This window comes from Lissotriton helveticus, chromosome 8 (assembly GCF_964261635.1).
Source record: "Lissotriton helveticus chromosome 8, aLisHel1.1, whole genome shotgun sequence".
NCBI lineage: Eukaryota > Metazoa > Chordata > Amphibia > Caudata > Salamandridae > Lissotriton > Lissotriton helveticus.
In genome coordinates, this window is record NC_136069.1 from 293,340,338 (window position 1) to 293,364,134 (window position 23,797).

A 23,797-nucleotide genomic window follows, 5' to 3' on the forward strand; every position below is an offset into this window, starting at 1 on the left:
ATCTATTTCTATCAAATTGATTGATTTTGTTATACATCCCCTGTATTGTACATTCATTCACAAAAATTATTATTATTTTTTCTTTAATGAGATTAATGGTCTTAACTATGTGCAGATTTCTTCTTAATCTCTTTTCTCTTAATACAGGCAGGTATATAGGTCCTCATCTACGTTCAACACATGAGGTCCCTTGCAGTTGAACTCAAGTATAAAATAAGTTTCTAGTTTCCTGAGCTCTTTTTCCCTATCTCCCCTCTCCTTTTCCTGGGGACTTCTGCTATATAGGTGTACTTCAAGCTCAAGGGATTACTTTGGTGATGAGTTTCAAAATGCCTTGCAATCAGGTAAGTCCTATCCTGATTCACAATTGCTCTCCTATGTTTCAGAACTCATTTATATACAAACAAGGGTGTACTTCCTATATACATTTTGGGACAAGAACACTGTAATAAACTTGATCTACAGGTCAGGAAACTTCTGATAGTAATTGCTTTATTAAAAAATTTCCTAAAATTCGTGTGGTTCATGCCATGTTGGCACGCCTTACATTTAGAACACTTTTTAAAACCTGGTCTCTGTTGTAGCCATGTGAGGGCACCTCCTCTCCTTTCCTGGTATTCACTCTTGACAATCATGTTGTTTAATGACTTTGATTTCTTATAAGTAATATCTGGATGTCTTTTCACTTTAGAACCTAAAACTGGGTCATTTCTTATCAAATGCCAATGTCTATTTCAAATAGATCTTATTTCTTTATGTTTGACATTAAATGTCGTTATAGATCTAGAATTCTCCTGATTTTTCTGCTCTTTTCTATCTTTTTTCCTCTGTTGTGTTCTTGATGGTTCGAACAAAACTTTCAGTCTATATATATATATATATATATATATATATATATATATATATATATATATATATAATATAATGTCTCTGGAACCTTTGTTTCTTCAGTGAATATATAATAGGCAAAGAAATCTTACTGGGACACGAAGGCAAGCTGATCTTTAATTCCGGATGGCAGGCGCACTGTCAAATGCTTTTCTCACAGCTTCAGTACTATTTGTTGGAACATATATATGGGTGTGTGAGTCTATGCATAGGTTTATGAGTGGGTGCATTTGTGTCTGCGTGGGTGCATTTGTATCTGAGTGAATCTGTGAGTGGGTGTATGAGTGTCTGAGTAGATTGGTGAATGGGTACATAAGTGTCTGAGTAGGTCTGTGCTGTGAGTAGTTGTGTGAGTGTATCAATGGGTCTGAGTGGGTGCATGAGTATCTGAGTGGGTTTATAGGCAGGTGTGTGTCTGTCTGAATGGGTCTGTGAGTGGGTGCATGAGTGTATGAATAGGGTCTGTGAGTGGTTGTAAGTGTCTGCATGGGTTTATGAGTGGGTGTGAGAGTGTCTGAGTGGGTCTGGAAGATGGTGTTAAAGTGTCTCTGTGGGTCTGTGACTGGGTGTTGGAGTGTGTCAATGGGTCTGTAAGTGCTCGAGTGACTGAATCAGTCTGTGAGTAGATGTACAAGTCTCTGAGTGGGTCTGTGAGTGGGTGTGTGAGTATCTTTGTGGGTCTGAGGGTGGTTGCATGAGTGTCTCAGTGGGTCTGTGAGTGGGTTCAAGAGTGTATGAGTGGGTGCATGAGTGTCTGAATGGGTCTGTGATGGTGTATGAGTCTATGAGTGGGTCTGTGAGTGGATGTGTTAGTGTCTGAGTGGTTCTATAAGTGGGTGTGAAAATCTCTTAGTTTGTCTGTGGGTGGGTGAGTAAGGGTCTCACTCGGTCAGTGAGTGGGTGTGTGAGTCTCGGAATGGGCCTAGAGTGGGTACCTGAGTCATTGAGTGGGTCGGTGAGTGCATCCTTGCGAGTCTGAGTGGGTCTGTGAGTGGCTGACTGACTATTTGAGTGGGTCTGTGAGTGGGTGCATGAGTGTCTGAGTGGGTCTGGGAGTGGGTGTGAGATTGTCTGAGTGGGTCTGTCAGTGGGTATGTGATTGTCTGAGTCAAAGTCTGTTAGTGGATGTACAAGTGTCTGAGTGGATCTGTGAGTAGCTGTGAGAGTGTCTGAGTGGGTCTAGGAGTGGGTGTGTGAGTATATGAGTGGGTAAGTTAATGAGTGTGTGAGTCTATGAGTGGTTCTGGGAGTGGGTGGTTGAGTCTCTGAGTGGGTCTGTGAGTGGATGCATAAGTGTCTGAGTCAATCTGTGAGTAGATGCAGGAGTGTCTCAGTGGGTCTGTGATTGGGTGTGTAAACAGAGTCAGATTGGTAAGGCGGGCACTCGGGCAATGGCAGAGGGCTGGTATCCGAGTTCCAGCTGTGGGCTGCTTTTTTCGGCAACCTGCGGGGGTCGAATTGGGCGGTGTATGTGTTATTTGGATGCTGCAAGCGGCCCAGTGGGTGCCTGAGTGGTCTTTCTGGATGCAGATGAGCCTCAATTACCTCCCTTTTACCAACAGGGCAGAAACTCCCTTTCTCTCACTGAGTTGGTACATTAATATATGCAGATTAAGCGGGGACAGGAGGCCAGGGCAGAAGTGGCCTCACTTGTATTCAGGTGTGTTTCACCAGTGTGAACTAATCCATGCATTTTTTGGTATCTATGTGTAGTTAAGAAAACATTCCTCCATCACAGCCGCCCCCCTTCTTTTCATAACACTTTGCCGAAGGAGTGTTTTGCAGAAAGGCAATCCGCAAATTTGGGCCACTGTTTTTTTGCGTGCGGGGCCTATTTGTGGTCCCAATCCAACCCTGGTGGGTAAGTGTCTGAGTGGGTGTGTGAGTCTCTGATTAGGTCTCCAGTAGGTGCATGAGTCTCTGAGTGGGTCTGTGAGTGGGTGCAGGAGAGGGTCTGTGAGTGGATGCATGACTGTCTGAGTGAACCTGTAAGTGTGTGCATATGTATGTGAGTGGGTGCATGAGTCTCTGAATGGGTCTGTGAATACATGAGTGAGTATCTGAGTGTGTCTGCGAGTGGGTGCATGAGTGTCTAGGTGGGTCTGTGAGTGGGTGCATGAGTCTCTGAGTAGGTCTATGAGTGGCTGCATGAGTGTCTGAGTGGGTCTGTGAGTGGGTGCATGAGTGTCCGAATCGGTCTGTGAGTGGGTGTGCGAGTCTCTGCGAGTGTCTGTGAGTGGGTGTATTGGTCTGTGAGCAGGTACATAAGTGTCTGACTGGATCTGTGAGTGGGTGCATAAGTGAGTGTAATAGTAAGTAAGATATAGTAAGTTTATTTTATTTGCCTAGTTAATTAAAGCCATTGCAATACAAATTTCATAAAAACTCTTAAAAGGAGAAACTCAGCAATGCAGAATTAAACACATAGTTGAGAGTGCTGGTCTCTCTGTAATAAGCTCTCACCCTGTTCAGCCATATGCCGTGTCTACCCCATATGCTCGACCTTGATCTCTCTCTTGCTGAATGATATCGCACTGGTATTAGGCAGTCATGTTCCATAAGGTGCCTATTGGTCCTGTTGTCCATCTACTACTTGGCCTGCGTCTTTGATAATTTCCACCAGTTTTGGCATTCTCTGTTCGGCCACTCTCAAGAATTTCACAAATCTGCAGTTCAGTTGCGTGTTTGATGGATTCAGACAGGCAAGCACCGCTTGCCTTCTGGTGCCAATCCCTCTTCGCTTGAATAGATTGTTGAGAAGCAATTGGCATGCCTGTTGCAGCTCTTCGCATAGACAAATTACATGAAGGATGTCGCCCTTGCTGGCGTTGCATAACCTGCAGGTCTCGTTTCTGTCTTTCCTTAGCCATGGTGGTAAGTGCCCTGTGCATGGCAAAATCCCTAGTCTGTACTTTACAAAGTTCATTTTTATGGCTTTAGGGTATCCCTGATTAAAGTATATTTGTGGTGTTAATGATTTGTAGGAGTTGAGAGCAATGTTCCCTCTAATTTTTTTCCTCTGTGTGCGGCAGTGGAGGTTCTCTGTGCGCTGCAATCATGGCCATGTGCGCCAGGAACCAGACCACGCGCGTGTGCAGCGCCAAATGTCACTCCAAACGTTGGCTTAAAAAAGTGAAAAGATGGTGCATTTTCACACAAACAGCTCCACGTTAAGATTTTGCATATTGGATAACGACGCCATGACATTGATTGGTTACACAGGTAAGTACACTTAAGGTTTAGAAAAGCACAAGACTCCAAAAGGTGGTAGCATCATAAGATTTTACTAAATATTTTTAACTGGAGCACTGTTCATTAGGTGGGGAAATGTTGAGAGCCTATACAATATCAAATATACACAATACGTTACAAAATTACATAACATTTACAATGTGATGTGAAAGCTACTGAGTAATGTTGGGCTATCCCGCCAGGGATAGTTTGTAAAACTCAGACATCCACGCAAACATGGACTGTGGGAGAAGGACGTTCAGACAAGCCAAGTGGCATCACTAGATGGGTGACAGGGTTGCTTCTCACGGCGATCCTTGCCATTTTTCCAGTGCTGATAAACTTTATCAAGGTCAACTTTCCCATTCAGGAGGTAGGCCTTTGTCCTCATCAGCATATCCAAATGCTTCTGCTCTAGTCTATTCCTCAATGTACTCTTTATAGTATTCATGAGGCTGAATCCTCGTTCACAAACTGCACTAGATGCTTGAAATGTTGCGCAGACATCAACAAGCTGAGACACAACACTATATTGAGCAGCATTGCGTACAGTGAAATTCACCATGTCTTGAAATGTGGTCAATAAACCACCCTTTACATGTTCTGCCACCACATATTTATAGTCTCTGTATTGTGGAACAACATCTTCTGGTGTTTCACAATCACCCAGGACCAAGACATTTTTATACTTTTCAACAAGTCTTTGTATATTCTCAGTCCCAAAATCAAAATGTGATTGTGTTGACATTGCCTGGATTTCAAAACTTGCCCATTCTTTCAGTTCATCCTCAGGGAACCTTTTTTGCATGTGCTCACAAAGAAGGGAAACAAAAGACAGAATAGGCCCACTGTCAAATTCTTGACTTTCCTTGTACAACACCATCATCTCTCTTACATTGCTGCTCCAAAAGACAGTGTCCCCCAAATACTGTTCCTTAATTTGGCCAATCTTTGCTCTTGCATACCGTACAGCTTCGACAGTAGTCAAAGAATTTTTTTGGAACAGTTTTCACAATGCTGCAAATTCACTCAGAATGTCATGAAGTACTGCAAGGGAAATGTGGTAGTTTGAGTCAGATAGCTTTTTGTAACAATATTTAGCAACTGGATCATTCTCTTCAACTTTCTCATGCTCAAAGTACTTAAGAACAGCCTCGTAATTCCGAATTAGTGCACCAACTGCAAAATGCCTCGAAAGCCACCGGACCTCATTCAATGGTCGAAAAGAGACCACTTCACAGTCAGTGACTAATGCCATTTCATCCAGCTTGGACTTCTTTGCAGGTGATCTGGAGAACACAGTGTAGACAGTCCTCAATAATGTCTCCATCTCTTTAATCATTGGAACCCTCTTCCAGGCATCATCAACTCCCAAATCTTATCTATGAGCGACACAATGCTGCTCAACTAGATGGGGAATAGATTGTTTAAGGCGAGTAGCAACACCATTATTTTTACCCAGCATCACAGACGCACCATCGGATGTGAACATGACCATTTTCATGAGGTCCAGTTCATTGGCTGTGTAGAATTCCTTCACAGCAGTAGTGATGGCCTCAGCATTACAACTAGTCAGCTTCACTATGCCCCCAAACTGTGTTTTGTGCTCTGTTGAGGTTACAGGTCGGTACTTGAAGTACAGAATGAGCATTTTTGTAACAGAAATATCTGTGCTCTCATCAATTATCAATGTGTGATACAAAGCGTTACGAAGTTCTGCCATACCTTCACTGTGTATCCCGCTATTGATGGCCTCAAGGAACTCAAAGGCATAGTTCTTGCTCCTCCAGCTGTCTGGTATCTTCACATACAAAGCTAGGTGGTCATGGATGTCTTGTACAGATAACATTGAAGTATTCATCTTGACTGCCAGCAACACATTGTTGATGAGAACCTTTATCTCCTCAGGCAGGGATCGGTGTCGTTCAACTACTTCCATCCTATTTGCTTTGTCAGTGGGAGTTTCTGTCAGCATTGCCCGCACTCCAAAACCAAACCTGGCAGCAGCAATTCTGTTTCTCAAGATCACCATGGCAGACTCGTGAACTTTGCTAATTAGTTGGCGTTTCAGGTAATCCAGTTTCCAGCCATCACTCCATTTCTTCCCTGTGGAAAAGTCCCCAACAATCTTGGCTTCTGCACATGCTTTGCAAATTAAGCCCACATCTGGACTGTATTGAAATAGTTCCCCAAGTTGCACTCGAACCTTGCTTCGTGATTTCTGGGTCTCAGCCTCCACAATTTCTTTCATCCACTCTTCCTTGAAGACAAGGCAACATTTCTTCCTTTGTGGTGAAGCATCACACTCGGCAGAAGGTACAGCTTTGCGCTTGAACATATTTGCATTAACTGGGTTTAGCCTGCTATGCCACAAAGCCTGCAAAATAAAGGAACATGGTTAAAGTTGATGCCTATGCATATGATTGCAATCGGTTACATCATACTGAGGCATGCCGGCAAAACGTAGAGTGTAATTACCTGTATTTTTCTGTCCACTGCAGTGCCCTTTCAAGCTTATATGTAGCACTGTCCGTAGAACCTGCAATAGAAGTAAAGATTGTTACAGCACATTGTGAATTTGTAATACAGAAATATACCATGTGCACCATAGGGGGACTCTACCAAACAATTACCTGTTGTGCTTGTTCTCACGTATGCCCGTTCAAATGTGTGGTGTACTGTCTGTGAAACCTACAACAGAAGAAAACGTGGGTAAGATATGTGGTTATACTAGAATGTACAAGATGCACCACAGTTTAACTCTACCAAAGAATTACCTGCTCTGCTTGTTCTCACGTATGCCCGTTCAAATGTGTGGGGTACTGTCTGTCAAACCTACAATAGAAGAAAACGTGGGTAAGGTATGTGGTTATACTACAATGCACAAGATGCACCACAGTTTACCAAACAATTACCTGTTGTGTTTGTTCTCACGTATGCCCGTTCAAATGTGTGGGGTACTGTCTGTGAAACCTACAACAGAAGAAAACGTGGGTAAGGTATGTGGTTATACTACAATGCACAAGATGCACCACAATTTACCAAACAATTACCTGTTGTGCTTGTACTCACGTATGCCCGGTCAAATGTGTGGGGTACTGTCTGTGAAACCTACAACAGAAGAAAACATGGGTAAGGTATGTGGTTATACTACAATGCACAAGATGCACCACAATTTACCAAACAATTACCTGTTGTGCTTGTACTCCTGTATGCCCGCTCAAATGTGTGGGGTACTGTCTGTGAAACCTACAACAGAAGAAAACATGGATAAGGTATGTGGTTATACTACAATGCACAAGATGCACCACAGTTTAACTCTAACAAACAATTACCTTGTTTGTTCTGCCTGTACTCACGTCTGCCCGTACAACTGTATTTGTAGCACAGGCTCACAAACCTGTAAAAGAAAAGGGGTGCAGATTGTGAATCTATTTACCAAGCACCCCCCCAAATGCAACGTGGAACATAAACAGAATTACCTTGTCTTTGTGGGTACTCACGCCTGACCATTCAAATACAAATACCTTACAGACTGCAAACCTGCAATTGAAGACAAGATGGTTAGCAAAGGCTCTAAGAGTTACAAACAATGAATGGGACTGGCCCAGATACTCCACTAGGAAAAACGACCAAATAGTTACCTGGGATTCCAGTTTAGCCACATAGGCACGTGCCCCTGTGCTTCATTATTAGCTTCCATTAGGCTAAACTTATCTGCACCTCCCCACACAATCCAGCCACTCTCCTGCATTTTGTTTACCTTTTGCCATGTCAGTGTTTTTACCGAGACGTTTCCCATTCACACACATTTGCATGTAGTCACATTTACAATAGACCAGTGGAGTGGTATATGCATGGTGTGGTAGGGCACCACCATTACAGACAACACATTTCCAATTCAAATGAGCACAGCAACTGCCACCACCAAACCTAAGGGGTTTGCGTTTCATTTGTCTTCATTTTCCGAAGACAAAATGCAGAAAATCAGAACAGCCGTTGTGCTGAGAGCCGTGCACCCGACACATCACCACAGTAGTCCCCTTCAGCAGCCCACAACTTTTCCTCCTTCACACCAGCCAAACCTTCACTTGTTTCCTGTTTATAAAAAAGCCTCAAACCCAACAAGAAGAAGCAATGGAAATGCCATATATAACCAATCTGAAAATGTGGTGGCTATGCCGCAAGTCATGATCTCCTACTGTTGCACTGACTTCCTATGCTGTGAAAATGTGCCTCTCCTGGCGCAGTCACTTTGCTCAAATGGGTGTAATTTCTGATACATATATCCCATGTGATCAAGCTCCTTTGAGGAGTGAAACATGTCATGGAAAACACCTGCCTGATAATGGCAGATTAAAACCTTGCACTGCTTGCACCTTGATTCTGTGTGCTGGTCCGTGACTTTTGAAGGGAGTTTAAAGAGGTCTACAACTGAGGACTCTCCGCCGAGCATTCGGTGGTCTGGAGTTTCAGTGTATATATATATATATAATATATATATATATTGTATATATATATATATTAAATATATATATATATATATATTTTAAACAGCACTCCTGACCGCTTACGAAGCGGCAACTCAGCAGGCGCAGACCTCTTCTCAATTGAAATGATTTGGCTCAGAAGTAAAACGCCATCACACCATCAGATAAAGGCAGTGGAAATTTAATTGCAAAAGTGCAGAGCAAGTGCTCTCCTCAACGCGTTTCGCTCCAGGAAAGGAGCTTGGTCACATGACGCGCCCAAAGTAGGTGTAACAATAAATAGTGCATGGTAAGCTCCATCACCCATGAAAACAGGATTAAGAGCATAACAACAACGATAGGCATAACATGAATTCATGAATTCAAAGGTTCTTTCTGTTTGTGTGTCATGGAAACAGTTACACAACCAAAACAAATTAAAGCGTAGTGCTTAAATCCATTATGTGAAAAAAATCAACATTGTAAGGATAATATATTTAGTGCAACCAAGGTAAACAGAACCCATTTCAAAGCAGTCCGAGCGTAGTGCTCATGCGCATTATTAAAGGTTGGAACACAATAGTTGTAATTCATTATGAATATTCCCTCATTCAAATATAATACATTGACAAATTAATCCATAATCATTTCTGAGAATAGAATTCTAAAACATAGCCTGATGTAATCAAGAGTATAATACTCCTTCAATATATTATACTACAAGCTCAATGCAATGATTGAAAAATTATCAATAAATCAACTGTGAACCCAACCATGATTTTAAAAAACAATGTGACTCCTTAAGACACTGTACTATCAATCAATCAATCAATCAATGACACTTGTAGAGCGCGCTACATACCCGTAGGGTCTCAAGGCGCTGGGGGGGGGGGGGGGGGCCGCTACTGCTCGAACAGCCAGGTCTTCAGCTTCTTCCTGAAGGAGAGGTGGTCTTGGGTCAGGCGCAGGTCGGGGGGGAGGGAGTTCCAGGTCTTGGCGGCCAGGTAGGAGAAGGACCTTTCTCCTGTAGTCGCTCTTCGGATGCGGGGGACGGCGGCGAGGGCGTGGTTGGCTGAGCGGAGGTGGCGTTTGGGAGCGTAGAAGTTGACTCGGCTGTTGAGGTAACTCGGGCCTCGGTCGTGTAGAGCTTTGTGTGCGTGGGTGAGGAGGCGGAAGGTGATTCTTTTGTTGACGGGGAGCCAGTGAAGGTCTCTCAGGGGTCCGGAGATGTGGCTGGTTCGTGGGATGTCGAGGATGAGTCTGGCTGAGGCGTTCTGGATCCGCTGGAGTCTCTTCTGGAGCTTGGCGGTGGTACCGGCGTAGAGGGCGTTGCCGTAGTCCAGACGGCTGGTGACGAGGGCCTGGGTGACGGTCTTCCTGGTCTCGGTGGGGATCCACCAGAAGATCTTCCGTAGCATGCGTAGGATGTTGAAGCACGTCGAGGAGACTTTGTTAACTTGCCTGGTCATGGAGAGGGAGGAGTCCAGGATGAAGCCCAGGTTGCGTGCGTGGTCTGTCGGTTTGGGTGCGGTGCCCAGGGCGGGAGGCCACCAGGAGTCGTCCCAGGCGGAGGGTGAGGAGCCCAGGATGAGGATCTCCGTCCTGTCCGAGTTCAGTTTCAGGCGGCTGATCGTCATCCACTCGGCTACCTCTTTCATCCCGTCGTGCAGGTTGGCTCTGGCGGCGGCGGGGTCGTTGGTCAGGGAGAGGATCAGCTGGGTGTCGTCGGCGTAGGAGATTATGCTGAGGTTGTGTTTGCGTACGATGGCCGCGAGGGGGCTCATGTAGACGTTGAAGAGGGTGGGACTCAGAGATGATCCTTGGGGGACGCCGCAGATGACTTCGGAGGCCTCTGACTTGTACGGTGGTAGGCGGACTCTCTGTGTTCTTCCGTCGAGGAAGGAGATGATCCATTCCAGCGCCTTGTCCTGGATTCCGACGTTGCTGAGGCGCTGTACTAGGGTGCGGTGGCAGACAGTGTCGAATGCCGCGGAGAGGTCCAGGAGGATGAGGGCCGCTGTTTCTCCATTGTCCATCAGGGCTCGGATGTCATCGGTGGCGGCGATGAGGGCGGTCTCGGTGCTGTGGTTGGCTCGGAAGCCGGACTGTGAGGGGTCGAGGGATCCGTTCGTCTCGAGGAAGGCGGCCATCTGCTTGTTGACGGTCTTCTCGATGACTTTGGCTGGAAACGGGAGGAGCGAGATGGGGCGGTAGTTCTTGAGGTCGGTGGGGTCCGCTGTTGGTTTCTTGAGTAGAGCGCTGAGTTCGGCGTGCTTCCAGCTCTCCGGGAACAGAACAGAACTTAAAACATGATCTTGGTATGCCAATCAGGACAAAAAGTGCTAATGTGATATGGGTGAAAAAAACTAGAATTATAGACGGTGTATAATATTCAACGGTTAAGGCTGAAGCACATGATTAGAAAATCAGCATAAATCATTACAAACAGCACTGAACCCATAGATTGTCTAAACATCATATGCTTCGTTAGACTAATTTAGGGTAAACCTTCCTCAAAAAAAAAATATATATTTCTGTGTATATATATATATACACATACACACACACACACACACACACACACACACACACACACACACACATATACACATATATACACATATACACACATATACACACATATACATACATACATATATATACACACACACACACACACATATACATATACATATACATATATACATATACATATGCACATATACATACACATACACATATATATACACATACATACAGTTTCCCTCTTCTTCATTGCTTGATTTTGCGCGCAAGAAAGTGTCACTCATAGTTGTTGAAATGTCATTCATAATTACACTGAAATGTTGAACATTTCACACATAGCAATCCGAAACCTTGGCAGCTATGGCTTTCTCTACCCAGACCAGCTGCCTATATCAATAGTCATCAGTTCGCAGTAGATGGCCTTGTTTACCTTGATTAGTAATGCCACTGTGTTTTATTGTAACCATGAGAAATACATCGATTTTGAAAAGTGGCTGGAGTAAAATAAAAATATGAGTGCAGTAAAAAGAAAAAACTGAAGAACCTTTGGGATGACTACAATGAATATATGTGTCTCTTCCGACATGAAGAAAGCTTGGCAAACAAATTTTCACTGTAAACTGTCGTTCTTCAGGGTAGGCACACGCATGCCCTGCACCTCAGGTGGAGAAGCGGTAGAAAGGTAATGGCCAATAGGAGGAAAAGCCTGTACGGTAGTTTAGGGCTCACAGCTGGCATGGGGAACACCATAGGTTTCAACCAAAACAGGCAGCAGCCTGTCTGCAATACAAATCCAAAAAGCCCTTGGGGGCAACAACTCTGCTTATGCAATGTAACACTGAGGGAAGAATCAGTTCTTTGATTTACAGAGACACCCTTCCTATCACTGTGACCAGGTAACTTGAATGCATTCTATGGCCAAGAGGTTAGTAACTGTGCCCACGTAGCAAGGAGTTACCTATGATTTTGGTCAGGCGTATTCAAAAGCAAGCCGAACCTAAACATTCAGCATTTGAAAAGGGCATTTCCAGTGGCATGCAGCGAAAGACCCAACTACTGCTTGTAACGCGCAAAAGGGCTGCCTCCTAAAGTACATCGCCCGGCTCGGTGCAGGGATTTCTCGCACTTCCAGATCCATTTTTTCGAACAACTCTCTTGCTTCTTCCAACTGTTTTTCAACTTGTGCAACCATCTGCTTCTTCTCATCAGCAGCCAGCTTGGGAATTCACGTGATCCTGCCGGTTATTTCGGCGCTCAGCACCGAGTAGTCCTGCTCGTAACCCTCATGTTTGCACTTCTGCAGCCTACACCAGCAGCACCGACAGCTTGAGCCACTTCCGATAACACACACACACTCAACTTCCAAAACAATACAGGAAGTTTAGAAACACATGCCGTGTTTCTAAACTTGCTGGATTGTATTGTTAGTAACGCGAGGCTGCGGGGGGACATTGAGTGCTTTGTTTAAATATCCATGTTAATCGCAGCTCGTGAAGGGGCTGCGATTAACATGGATACTTAACTGCATTTCCACACAGTCCCCCCCGCAGCCTCGCATTATGAAATAACAGCGAGGAAACAATGTGTGCCACCTGAGGGGGTCAAAAGCGCCAGCAACAAAAGAAATCGAGGGGGCACATAGCACTTACCTCCGCTCCCACACCCGAGTGATACCTTTCACGCCGTTCACTGCCGCCTCCGCAATCACGAAATGCCCGTTTTTCACACCGCACGCTTTTTAAAAGCGGCGGTGCAAATACTCTCGCGGGATGTGCGCGCTCCACAAATGGGAATGCGCACTCAGGGGTTAGCAAGTGTGCGCACGCGCGGGCGCGTGCCTTGTTGTGAACAGTGCTTGACGGGCTCGCTGACATCCCAGGAAAAGTTCCTGTTAACAAGGTTTAGGTTAAATCTCTTCCATCATCTGCTGATTAGACCAAAAAAGGATAATTTTAATAAATCTGCTGCTTCCTGTGGCTGCGACGGAAAGTCTCCACAGGATGTGCTGCATTTTATATTTTTATGTAAATTTTATGAATACCCGCGCAAACGCTATCTGGCAGATCTTTTAAGGAAACTCAATTTTAATCAGATCAGACCAGCACTAATGTATCTGCAACTTTTACATAGTGACAGTATTCTCCAAGCTACTGAATTTTTAAAATTGTCTGTTAAGTTGAGAAATTGTTTGGACCAGTGATGGTCCTTGCTGACTGAATTGTTTTTATAATGAACCTTTATGTATGGAATACACTTTATTTTTTGCACTCCTGCACTTTATTCATCATGTTTTAAAACTACTGTGTTTTTAAATTGCTAATATTGTATATGTACTCTTGTGGTTTGAATCAAAACCGAAATAAAGTCTCTATTGAAAAAGTGAATTGAAGACACCTTTTGTTTTAAACTCTGCAAACAAGTGTATTTTATTAAAATGCATGACAGTTTTACCTTAGTAGATCAGATTGGCACTGCATTGAGAGGCGTTTATTAGCAGTGATAGTTTTCAAACATGATCTTTGAAAGATTCATGCCTCCCCCATTCCGAAAACAATGCCATTAGTGAACCAAGAAGGAAGTCATTTGTCAGGTGCACCTTGTGTGTAGCCTTAGTTGTTATATAATTGGAACATCTTTTAAGTTAAATAAAACACAAGAAGGTTTTGTACCGTATATATCCTATTCCTGAACTCATGTATTTTAAGGAGCTCTCATGATTGTTAACGAAGAAATAGGAGGAATTGAAATTACCAAATTGCCTTGGATCACACAATTTCGTCAAGTGGGGAAGCCAGGACTGATACCAGGTTGTCTGGTTTCACATTTTGCAGTTTAGCCACCAGATGAGTATCTCTTTCCCTCTCATGTTGTACATTATAAGTTAAAACTTTGACTTAATTCTTGATGCATCAGCATAGAGCATAGGTGGCAGACAGAAGTCACTGGAAGGCACGGTTTGTTGTCAACACCATGCATCTGCTATGTGTCCCCCTATAATCACCTTTCTTTACCCCAACCCTCCCATTGTTGGCATTGGTGCGGCCCTCTGGCATGCCACAGACAGTACTTTGCGGCCCCTGGGGAAATGTTTGTGAGTACTGATGCTCTAGAAATATGCCGTCTAAACTAGTAAACAGAAGCCAGCAGTAGGTAAGGCTTGCTGCTCACACCCATACAAGACCATCCAGCATGCCTATACCTCTCTCTCTCAGACACTTGGGAGTCGATGGATAACCCCATTTATCCGTATGGCCCATCCATGCCACATCGTTTCCCCCGAATACTTTTCCCCGCAGGGAATTACAACGCGGTCGTTACAACAACCGTGTTGTAACCACACATACGATTACTCTGCAAGTCGGAACAACGACTCACGGAGGGTGCGGAAGATGTTGGATTTAAAATCCAGCACCTTCCCTACTGTTGCACATACTGGAGCTGGATGTCAGGTTCCACACGTTACTCCTCGGGGCTGCGTTGAACGTCCTTACTCCACCCCCACACGACCACCCCGCGGCCCGATAATAAATATCACAGACCACCAGGATGATCCCGTGAGCGCGGGGAAGGAAGGGAACAGCGGGGAGGGAGATCTGTAACGATAAGAACAAGAGGTTTAGAATCACACCCCTCCCTATCTTAACTAGCCCTTAGCACAACTAACACGGATCACATAGTTCTTTATAACGACTCAATAGCATACCTGTAAAGAAAAATACACAGGCTTGATATACAGGAGAGGGAGGTGAGGTCCTATCAGTGGCGGGGATTTGGTTCTAAGGAGCAAAAGAAGAAACATAAGACTTTACAACATTCGGCTGTAGAGCTTAAGCTAATCCTGCACCACACCTACCACTTAGTGTGAACGCTCTGCTGTAAGCCACTTCTTCCATAATACTCAGGTACCCCCCTTTGTTCTCTCCTGTATTGTAATATAAAGCAAAAACAGGTTGTCTTCAACACAACGAACTTGTAATGAGTTAAAGGTTCCAGTCACCTTCAAGTCCAGGTGTAACTCAGCATTCACAGTTGAACTATGTACAATATGACTTATTAGTGCATATGCACTGCACTATCCAGATAACTGAAATACTTCTCTTGGTAGAAACAGGGGTGTTTATGCCACCACAAAAACACCTAGGCAACACATCCAATTCGCACCATTGGATTAAATGTCAAGCATAAAGTCTCAAAAGATCTGTTTAAATCACTGTTTTCCCCGCACGAGAAAGCAGCCGCTTTTCTCTTCGTGAAACGGGGAAAACAACCACAGGTTTTCAGCAGTCACTCGATTCACACACACAGCCGTGTATGCATCCAAAACGGGCTCACCCGTAGTCCCGCAGGGCGCGGGTCCGTGTGTCACCAGCCGGCGACCACACACACACCAGACTACTCACGGTAGCTTCGGTTTCCAAACCAAGCCGCTCCTCGACTATACTCTCTCTCGGCAAAATTATCGGCACTGTTCCTGCCGGGTTCCGGGTTTATGTCTCTTGATCTGCGCGTCTGACGTCACGCGCTAAGTGCCCCATAGCCTTCTGGGGATTGTGGTTCGACTGCGTTTTGGTTGCCGTTTCTCACGCTTTGTGCGGACGGCGGCCCACGAAGCCGGGTTCCTGACAGTACATCCCCCCTCACAAGGGACGCCGTTCCGGGGCCGGTCGCTCCGGATGACGGCGATGGAAACAGGACACAAGACGGGGCGCATGTACAGACCCCGCAGGCTCCCAGGAGTTTTCTTCCGGTCCGTAGCCCTTCCAAGAAAGCAGATATTGTAATCGCCCCCGTACCCGTCTAGAATCCAACACCCTCAACACCTCGTATTCCCTATCCTGCTGAACCCACACAGGCACCGGGGGGCGATGAACAGGGGCCTTTGAGGGTTTCAATAGGGACACATGAAACACCGGGTGAATCTTGAAATGGCTGGGTAACCTCAACTTCACCGCCACGGGGTTGATGAGTTTTACCACACGGTAAGGACCTATGTACTTGGGGTTGAACACACTATACCTCTTGAATGCAATATGTTTGGTGGACAACTACACCAGGTCCCCTTTCTTGTACACCGGACAGGGTCTACGATGTTTATCAGCCTGAGTTTTATATCTCCCCTTGGCTTGAACAAGATTCCTGCGCATCGCCAGAAGTATCTTACGAATGCGCAACAATCTTGCCTTGACATCTGGCAGCCTGACCTTTTCTCTTGGAAGGATCAATGGAGTTACTCTAGGATGTTGTCCGTAAGTGCTGAAAAACGGGGCATGACCTGTTGATGAATGCTGTGTGCTGTTGTAAGCCAGCTCCGCCACCCACAACCAATCCGCCCAGGAATCAGAGTCAGCCTGAACATAGCAGCGGAGATACTGTTTTAGTGACTGATTAAGTCTCTCTGTTTGACCATCCGACTGAGGATGGTAACTGGTGGATAGGGACGAAGATATGTGTAACTCAGCACACCAAACCTTCCAAAAGTCTGCAGTGAATTGAGCCCCCCTGTCCGACACTATCACTTTCGGGAGACCGTGTTACCTCACTATGTGTGTTAGCATTAAATGTGCCAACTGACCCGCTGTAGGTACCTTCTCACAAGAGATAAAATGGCCCATTTTTGTGAGGTAATCCACCACCACTAAGATGGCGGTCTTCCCTTGGTCTTTTGGCAACCCGACAATGAAGTCTACTGACACACTCTCCCAAGGCATTTCCGGAGTGGGTAAAGGATGTAGAAGCCCCTGGGTTTGTTGGCGATTCGATTTCATTCTTGCGCATTGCCCACACTGTGTTCCCCAACGCTTCAAATCCATGCGGATGGAGGGCCACCAAAATTGTCTCAGTGCTTTTTCCAAGGTTTTCACATATCCCATGTGTCCTGCACTTGGCATTTCGTGGCACCATTGGAATACCTTACGTTGTAATGCCTTGGTAGGCACAAGCGCTTGTTTCCCTTTCATGGCGATTCCTTGTCTCATCTTCCATTCAGGATGATGCCGTAGCCAAGTTCTCCAGACGCATGACTGGATCCCAGAGCGCAAGGATTGTAGAAAATCACAGGTTTGTGTGACACACACGACTTTTGCTGGGTCGATTATGGATCTGGTCGGAGTCAGGGTATGCAACACCGGATGTTCTTGTCGGGTTAGTGCATCTGCTTTCTTGTTGTGCACTCCGGGGCGGTAGGTCACAACGAAGCGATATTCCTCGAAGAAGAGCATCCAGCGTAGTTGTCTGGGCGTGAGATGACGGGCGGCTCTTATGAACTGTAGATTACGGTGATCCGTATAGACCGTTACCTGATGCACCGCTCCCAAGAGCCAATGCCTCCACTCCACAAAGGCATCTCGGATAGCCAGAAGCTCCTTTTCGGCGATAGTGTAATTGATTTCCGCCGGACTGAGTTTTCGGGACATAAAAGCGATAGGATGTAGAACGCCTGTATGTTCCTGTCTTTGTGAAAGAACCGCTCCCAAGGCCACTTCAGAGGCATCAGCTTCTACAATGAACGGCAAGTTGGGGTTTGCATGTTTGAGAATTGGAGCACCAATAAAGGCTTCTTTCAACCTATCCAACGCTTGCTGTGCTTCTTCACTCCAAACAAACGGAACGTTCTTTCGTGTTAGACGTGTCAAGGGGGCAACCAGGGCCGAAAACCCCCCAATGAACCTTCTATAAAAGTTCGCGAATCCCAGCAGGCATTGGATATCCTTGACTGTGCACGGACGAGGCCAGTTCTTTATGGCTTGTACTTTTCTCTCGGCCATGATCTGGCCAGAAGGCGTAAGCATCACTCCCAAAAACTCAACGGTGTTCAGTTGGAATTCACATTTCGTGATCTTACAGTAGAGATGATGTTTCATCAGAGCTTCAAGCACCAGGCTCACATGGTGTTGATGTTCTCTCGTGGTGTTGGAGTAGACCAAAATGTCGTCTATGTAGACGACTACAAAGAGGTCCAAGTACTCTCGCAACACCTCGTTCAGGAAATACTGAAACGCGGCTGGTGCGTTACACAGCCCAAAGGGCATTACGAGATACTCAAAGAGCCCATACCGCGTTTTGAAGGCCGTCTTCCACTCGTCACCCCGTTTTATGCGAACCAGGTGGTACGCCCCTCTCAAATCCAACTTGGTGTAGATGGTGGCTGCTCTAACTTGCTCCAGTAGAACAGGAATCAGGGGTAATGGGTATTGGTTCTTCACCGTGACGGTGTTGAGCGCACTGTAGTCGATGCAACACCTCTTGTCACCGTTCGCCTTCGGAATAAAAAACAACGGGGACGATGCGGGTGACCTCGAAGGACGAATGTATCCCAGAGCCAGATATTTATCCAGATAAGCTCTCAGGTATTCATTCTCGGGTACCGTAAGGGCGTATAACCTGCCATTAGGTATTACCGCGTCGGGAACCAGATCTATACGACAATCGAAATCTCTGTGAGGCGGGAGAGCCTCTGCTTGTTCCTCGCTGAACACCTTGGCGTAAGCGGCATAACATGACGGGAGTACAACATCTTTCTCTGCGGCTGTGGCTATGTTAAACACCCTGGCCAAGGCCTGAGACGGACTCACAGTGGATACCAAGCAGTGTTCTTTGCAATACTCTGAATTGAAAAGGATTGTTTTCGAAGTCCAATGGACTTGGGGTTCGTGTTTTTGTAGCCAGGGAAGCCCCAAGATGATGCCGTATTGTGGTGCTTGGATAATGTTAAATGAAATGGTTTCCTGATGCACACCCTTACAGACACACCTGATTTCTGTGGTGTGGTATTTTATGGGTCCGGCTATCAATTCACTACCATCGACCGCATACACTGGTTCAGGCTGTTTTTTAGCTATGAGTTGGATACCCAGCCTCTCTGCTTCAAGATAGTCCATAAAACACCCCGTGGCCCCTGAATCCACCATTGCCATTACATCTTGCTCTCCTGCATCCAACAACATCACCAAGGAAAGGAACACATGGTTCTTTTCTTGCTCGCAACAGGCTGTGACTGAAGGGATAACAATAGAGCTTGAGGGTTCCCCTTCTTCTACTCTCAAGCATTGTAGTTTTCCGACTTCTTCTCAACAGTTCCAGCTGCCGTTTGCCCAGCCCTGAATCTTCCTGGTTTTGGCTTCACCGGACACTCCCGTAGGTAGTGTCCCTTCTTTCCGCAGTACAAACATAGCCCGTTCTTCCTACGATGCTCTTTTTCACTGAATGTCAACGAGGCTCGGACTGCCCCAATTTCCATGGCGTCTTGTGATGTAGTAGGCTTCTCGTTACCCCCTCCGCTTCGTTCATGACCCACGATTATCGCCTCTTTCTTTCGTAATTCTCCTTTGCGTTCCCTGATTCTGTGATCAAGCCGGAGAGCGAGTTCAATAAGCGCCGAACATGTACGTGGCTGAGGGTCTATGTGCGCCAGCACATCTTTCATCTCATCATTTAGTCCTTGGTAGAACAACGCCGATTGCTTGACCTCCGGCCAATCCGTCTCTGCTACAAGACGACGAAAGTTGTTTAGGTAAGAAACCAAGTAATTAGTGCCTTGTTTGAGTACCAACAACTCACGGTCTGCTGAGAAGGTTTCGGCTCTACGATCAAAGGTTTTCTCGAATTCCACCCTGAACTCGTCCCAGTCGTATAATAAAGGGTCGTCTCTCCTGACCACAGGAACTGCCCATTGAGCTGCCTCCCCACCCAGATAAGAAATCAAGAAGGCCACTCGGGCCTGATTTGTAGCAAACATTTTAGGCTTACACATGAAGTGCAAAAGTATTTGCGTCATAAACACTTGCACCTTCTTGTTATCCCCATAAAACCTTTCCGGTGGTGCCAGCGGGATTTGTGTGGGCATTTCTACTACCAGGGAGGATGGTGCGGTGGTGCTAGCCCCTGCATCGAACGGATTCCCTTGAATCCGTTCCATGCGAGCTCTAAGTTGAGCGTTTTCGGTTCTAGAAGCAGCGACCTCTCTATTGGAGGCAGCCAGTTCTGTTTGTACCAGAGCCAAGGCGGCCAGAACATCGTCAAGTGAAGCCATTATCGAGCAACGCAGCCAAGAGGAGGACAGTAACCGTGGGCCGATAATTCTGTCAGGTTCCACATGTTACTCCTCGGGGCTGCGTTGAACGTCCTTACTCCACCCCCACACGACCACCCTGCGGCCCGATAATAAATATCACAGACCACCAGGATGATCCCGTGAGCGCGGGGAAGGAAGGGAACAGCGGGGATGGAGATCTGTAACGATAAGAACAAGAGGTTTAGAATCACACCCCTCCCTATCTTAACTAGCCCTTAGCACAACTAACACGGATCACATAGTTCTTTATAACGACTCAATAGCATACCTGTAAAGAAAAATACACAGGCTTGATATACAGGAGAGGGAGGTGAGGTCCTATCAGTGGTGGGGATTTGGTTCTAAGGAGCAAAAGAAGAAACATAAGACTTTACAACATTCGGCTGTAGAGCTTAAGCTAATCCTACACCACACCTACCACTTAGTGTGAACGCTCTGCTGTAAGCCACTTCTTCCATAATACTCAGGTACCCCCCTTTGTTCTCTCCTGTATTGTAATATAAAGCAAAAACAGGTTGTCTTCAACACAACGAACTTGTAATGAGTTAAAGGTTCCAGTCACCTTCAAGTCCAGGTGTAACTCAGCATTCACAGTTGAACTATGTACAATATGACTTAGTAGTGCATATGCACTGCACTATCCAGATAACTGAAATACTTCTCTTGGTAGAAACAGGGGTGTTTATGCCACCACAAAAACACCTAGGCAACACATCCAATTCGCACCATTGGATTAAATGTCAAGCATAAAGTCTCAAAAGATCTGTTTAAATCACTGTTTTCCCCGCACGAGAAAGCAGCCGCTTTTCTCTTCGTGAAACGGGGAAAACAACCACAGGTTTTCAGCAGTCACTCGATTCACACACACAGCCGTGTATGCATCCAAAACGGGCTCACCCGTAGTCCCGCAGGGCGCGGGTCCGTGTGTCACCAGCCGGCGACCACACACACACCAGACTACTCACGGTAGCTTCGGTTTCCAAACCAAGCCGCTCCTCGACTATACTCTCTCTCGGCAAAATTATCGGCACTGTTCCTGCCGGGTTCCGGGTTTATGTCTCTTGATCTGCGCGTCTGACGTCACGCGCTAAGTGCCCCATAGCCTTCTGGGGATTGTGGTTCGACTGCGTTTTGGTTGCCGTTTCTCACGCTTTGTGCGGACGGCGGCCCACGAAGCCGGGTTCTTGACACTGGAATAGTAAATTATACTATTCCAACATCCAGCACCCCCCCTCCGCAAGTCAGTGTGACAACTTGCAGGGTAATGGTATGCGTGGTTACAAAACAGTCATTGTAACAACCGTGTTGTAATTCCCTTGCGGGGAAAAATATTCCTGAGTAGGTAGGTTCGAAACAGCAAGCTGCTTGCCATAAAGCGCTTCAATGCCTCGTCAGGGATAGTATGCGCCATATAAATGTAAATAATAAATATAACTTTAGTGTAGTGGTGAGAGGAGGTGGGGCATGGACAGCTAATGTGAAGGGTGACACAGTCCCAAGCCTAAACGTTTCAGAGGGCCGCCGTTTCAGCAAGCTAAAAGCGAAAAGTACAATTCATTGTGCCCTGTGACCTTGGTGAATATAACACGCTCTTGTTAGGGCTTGTGTAGTGTGCCTGGGCAATGACAGTGTCCGGTTTGCTTCTGTTCGCTCGACAGAGCCCACTTGTCGTAGGCCTTTGCCGGTCTGAACATTTAAAGCATGACATTCACGATAAATTGTTCCTCTTACCTGTAATGGCTCAATACTACCTCTGCGCATGCGCAGCGATGCGGCGCAACCTGCGTGAAAAGGCAATAAATTCACTGGCGCAAAGGGACACATTTATAACCTTGTATAAAACCTACCGCTTGCAAGTCTGTTCACCAAGCAGTTTAAATTTAGAACTATACTTCACGCTTGGAAAGCGGCCGCGCATCTTTTAGGACGAGCAGCCGCAGCAGACAGAAAGTACTGGGTGACTTTGTCATAAACTTTCCTACCACGGAGAACTTTAATGAATTAATAAAGAGGGCTTGTGGTTTGGGAGGCCATGGAGGATAAGGCTGCAAAAACCACAGCAAATAAATCAATTGGCAGGCTCTGTAGAATTGTAAACAACAAGATGAGCAGCCATTGTTTGACGTTTCAATGTCATGATGTAATCGGACCCTTACGCTCCACACTGCAGCAATTTCCACAAAGGAGGATTTTGAGCCTTCGATACAGACAGAGGTTTTAGGGGGTGGCGAAGAGGCCCTGATTACAACTAAGGGCTAATCCCGTTGCATCTGAAATGGGATTGTAAATTAGGAGCATGCACCTATGCACTCATTGCACGCATGCTATTTGCCCATGCACACATTGCATACCCCATGCTGGATGCCCACATGTTGCGAGCACATAATACTTGAGGTGTAGGAAATGTGGAACATAGTGCTTCAAGAAACTGTAAAATGATAGAAATGGTCGACGTCATCCAGCATATTAATCTGTTAGCTGCAACTTTTACTGTTGCAAATCTCATTACAAACATGTGAATCTACTTTCATTCATTAATGTACTGGCCAGTGCTTTAAGTGGACTGAAAACGTTGCTGGTTCTTTAAAGAGGGTATGGCCAAGACGTATAACTAAGAAACATTTATGAGAGGCATGGCTTCTATAACTAACTGTGTGTCCTAATATACCTGGCCTAGAATCACATCTTGTGCTCCTTAGGAACCCCCCCTCTAAGCCATGGTTCTCTAGCCTCTTGAAAACGCAGAAACAGAAATGTAAAAGGCTAGAACGGAAATGGAGACAGGATTAGTGCCCTAGTGGCCACTAGTGGCTAGAACCATTGTTAAAAGGCACAAAAGATGTATTATGCCGCCATTGCTCAAGCTAAAAGCCTCTACTATGCTGCGCGTATAGCCCAATCTGGCAATAACGGCAAAGAAATCTTTAATATTGTTCAAAGCTTTTTAACTCCTAAAGCAGAGATCAGCAGCCACACGCCTTTTCTTTCTAGGTGTGAGGAACTCTCTAGTTTCTTTATTAATAAGGTTTGGGCTTGTCAATCCAACTTTGGCGACGGGGATAGCCTTATAGTAGCTATGGTTGCTGCCCGGCTGTCGTATCCTTCCACCCTTGTTAAATTTACAGCCATTGAACCTATTTTGGTGGGGGCCTCTTTTGCTGTTCTTAATACCCTCAAATTCGGTTAGCCCTCTGATTTGTGCCCTACTAAACTGCTTGCCGGCTCCTCTGTAGTGATTAATCTGGTGATGAACTCGCTGATTAACAAATCCTCAGCATCAGACACACTCCCCCCTCTTGGAAGCAGGCAATTATTGTCCCTTTACTTACAAAAGTCACTGGATCCCAATCTTCGCTCCAACTATTGCCCTATTTCAGTTCTTCCGGCTGTGGCTAAGCTTTGTAAAAAATTGATCAACAAACAGCTCTCTGACTTTGTGGAACAACATGATCTTCTACACCCAGCACAATTAGGTTTCAGAGCCTCTTACAGCACGGAATCTGCGTTGGTGGAAATTTAGATGCAGGGGGCAGGACGGTTCTGGTTCTCCTGGACCTCTCGGCAGCGTTTGATACTCTGCTGCACGCCCTGCTCCTGTTCCGTCTTCAGGACA

At 45.8% G+C, this 23,797-nt stretch overlaps 1 pseudogene; it reads right to left on the reverse strand.

The window, feature by feature from the left end:
• Positions 1-5,128: 5,128 nt before the first annotated feature.
• Positions 5,129-6,457, reverse strand: LOC144773734 (zinc finger BED domain-containing protein 5-like; annotated as a pseudogene).
• Between the last annotated feature and the right edge of the window lie 17,340 nt (positions 6,458-23,797).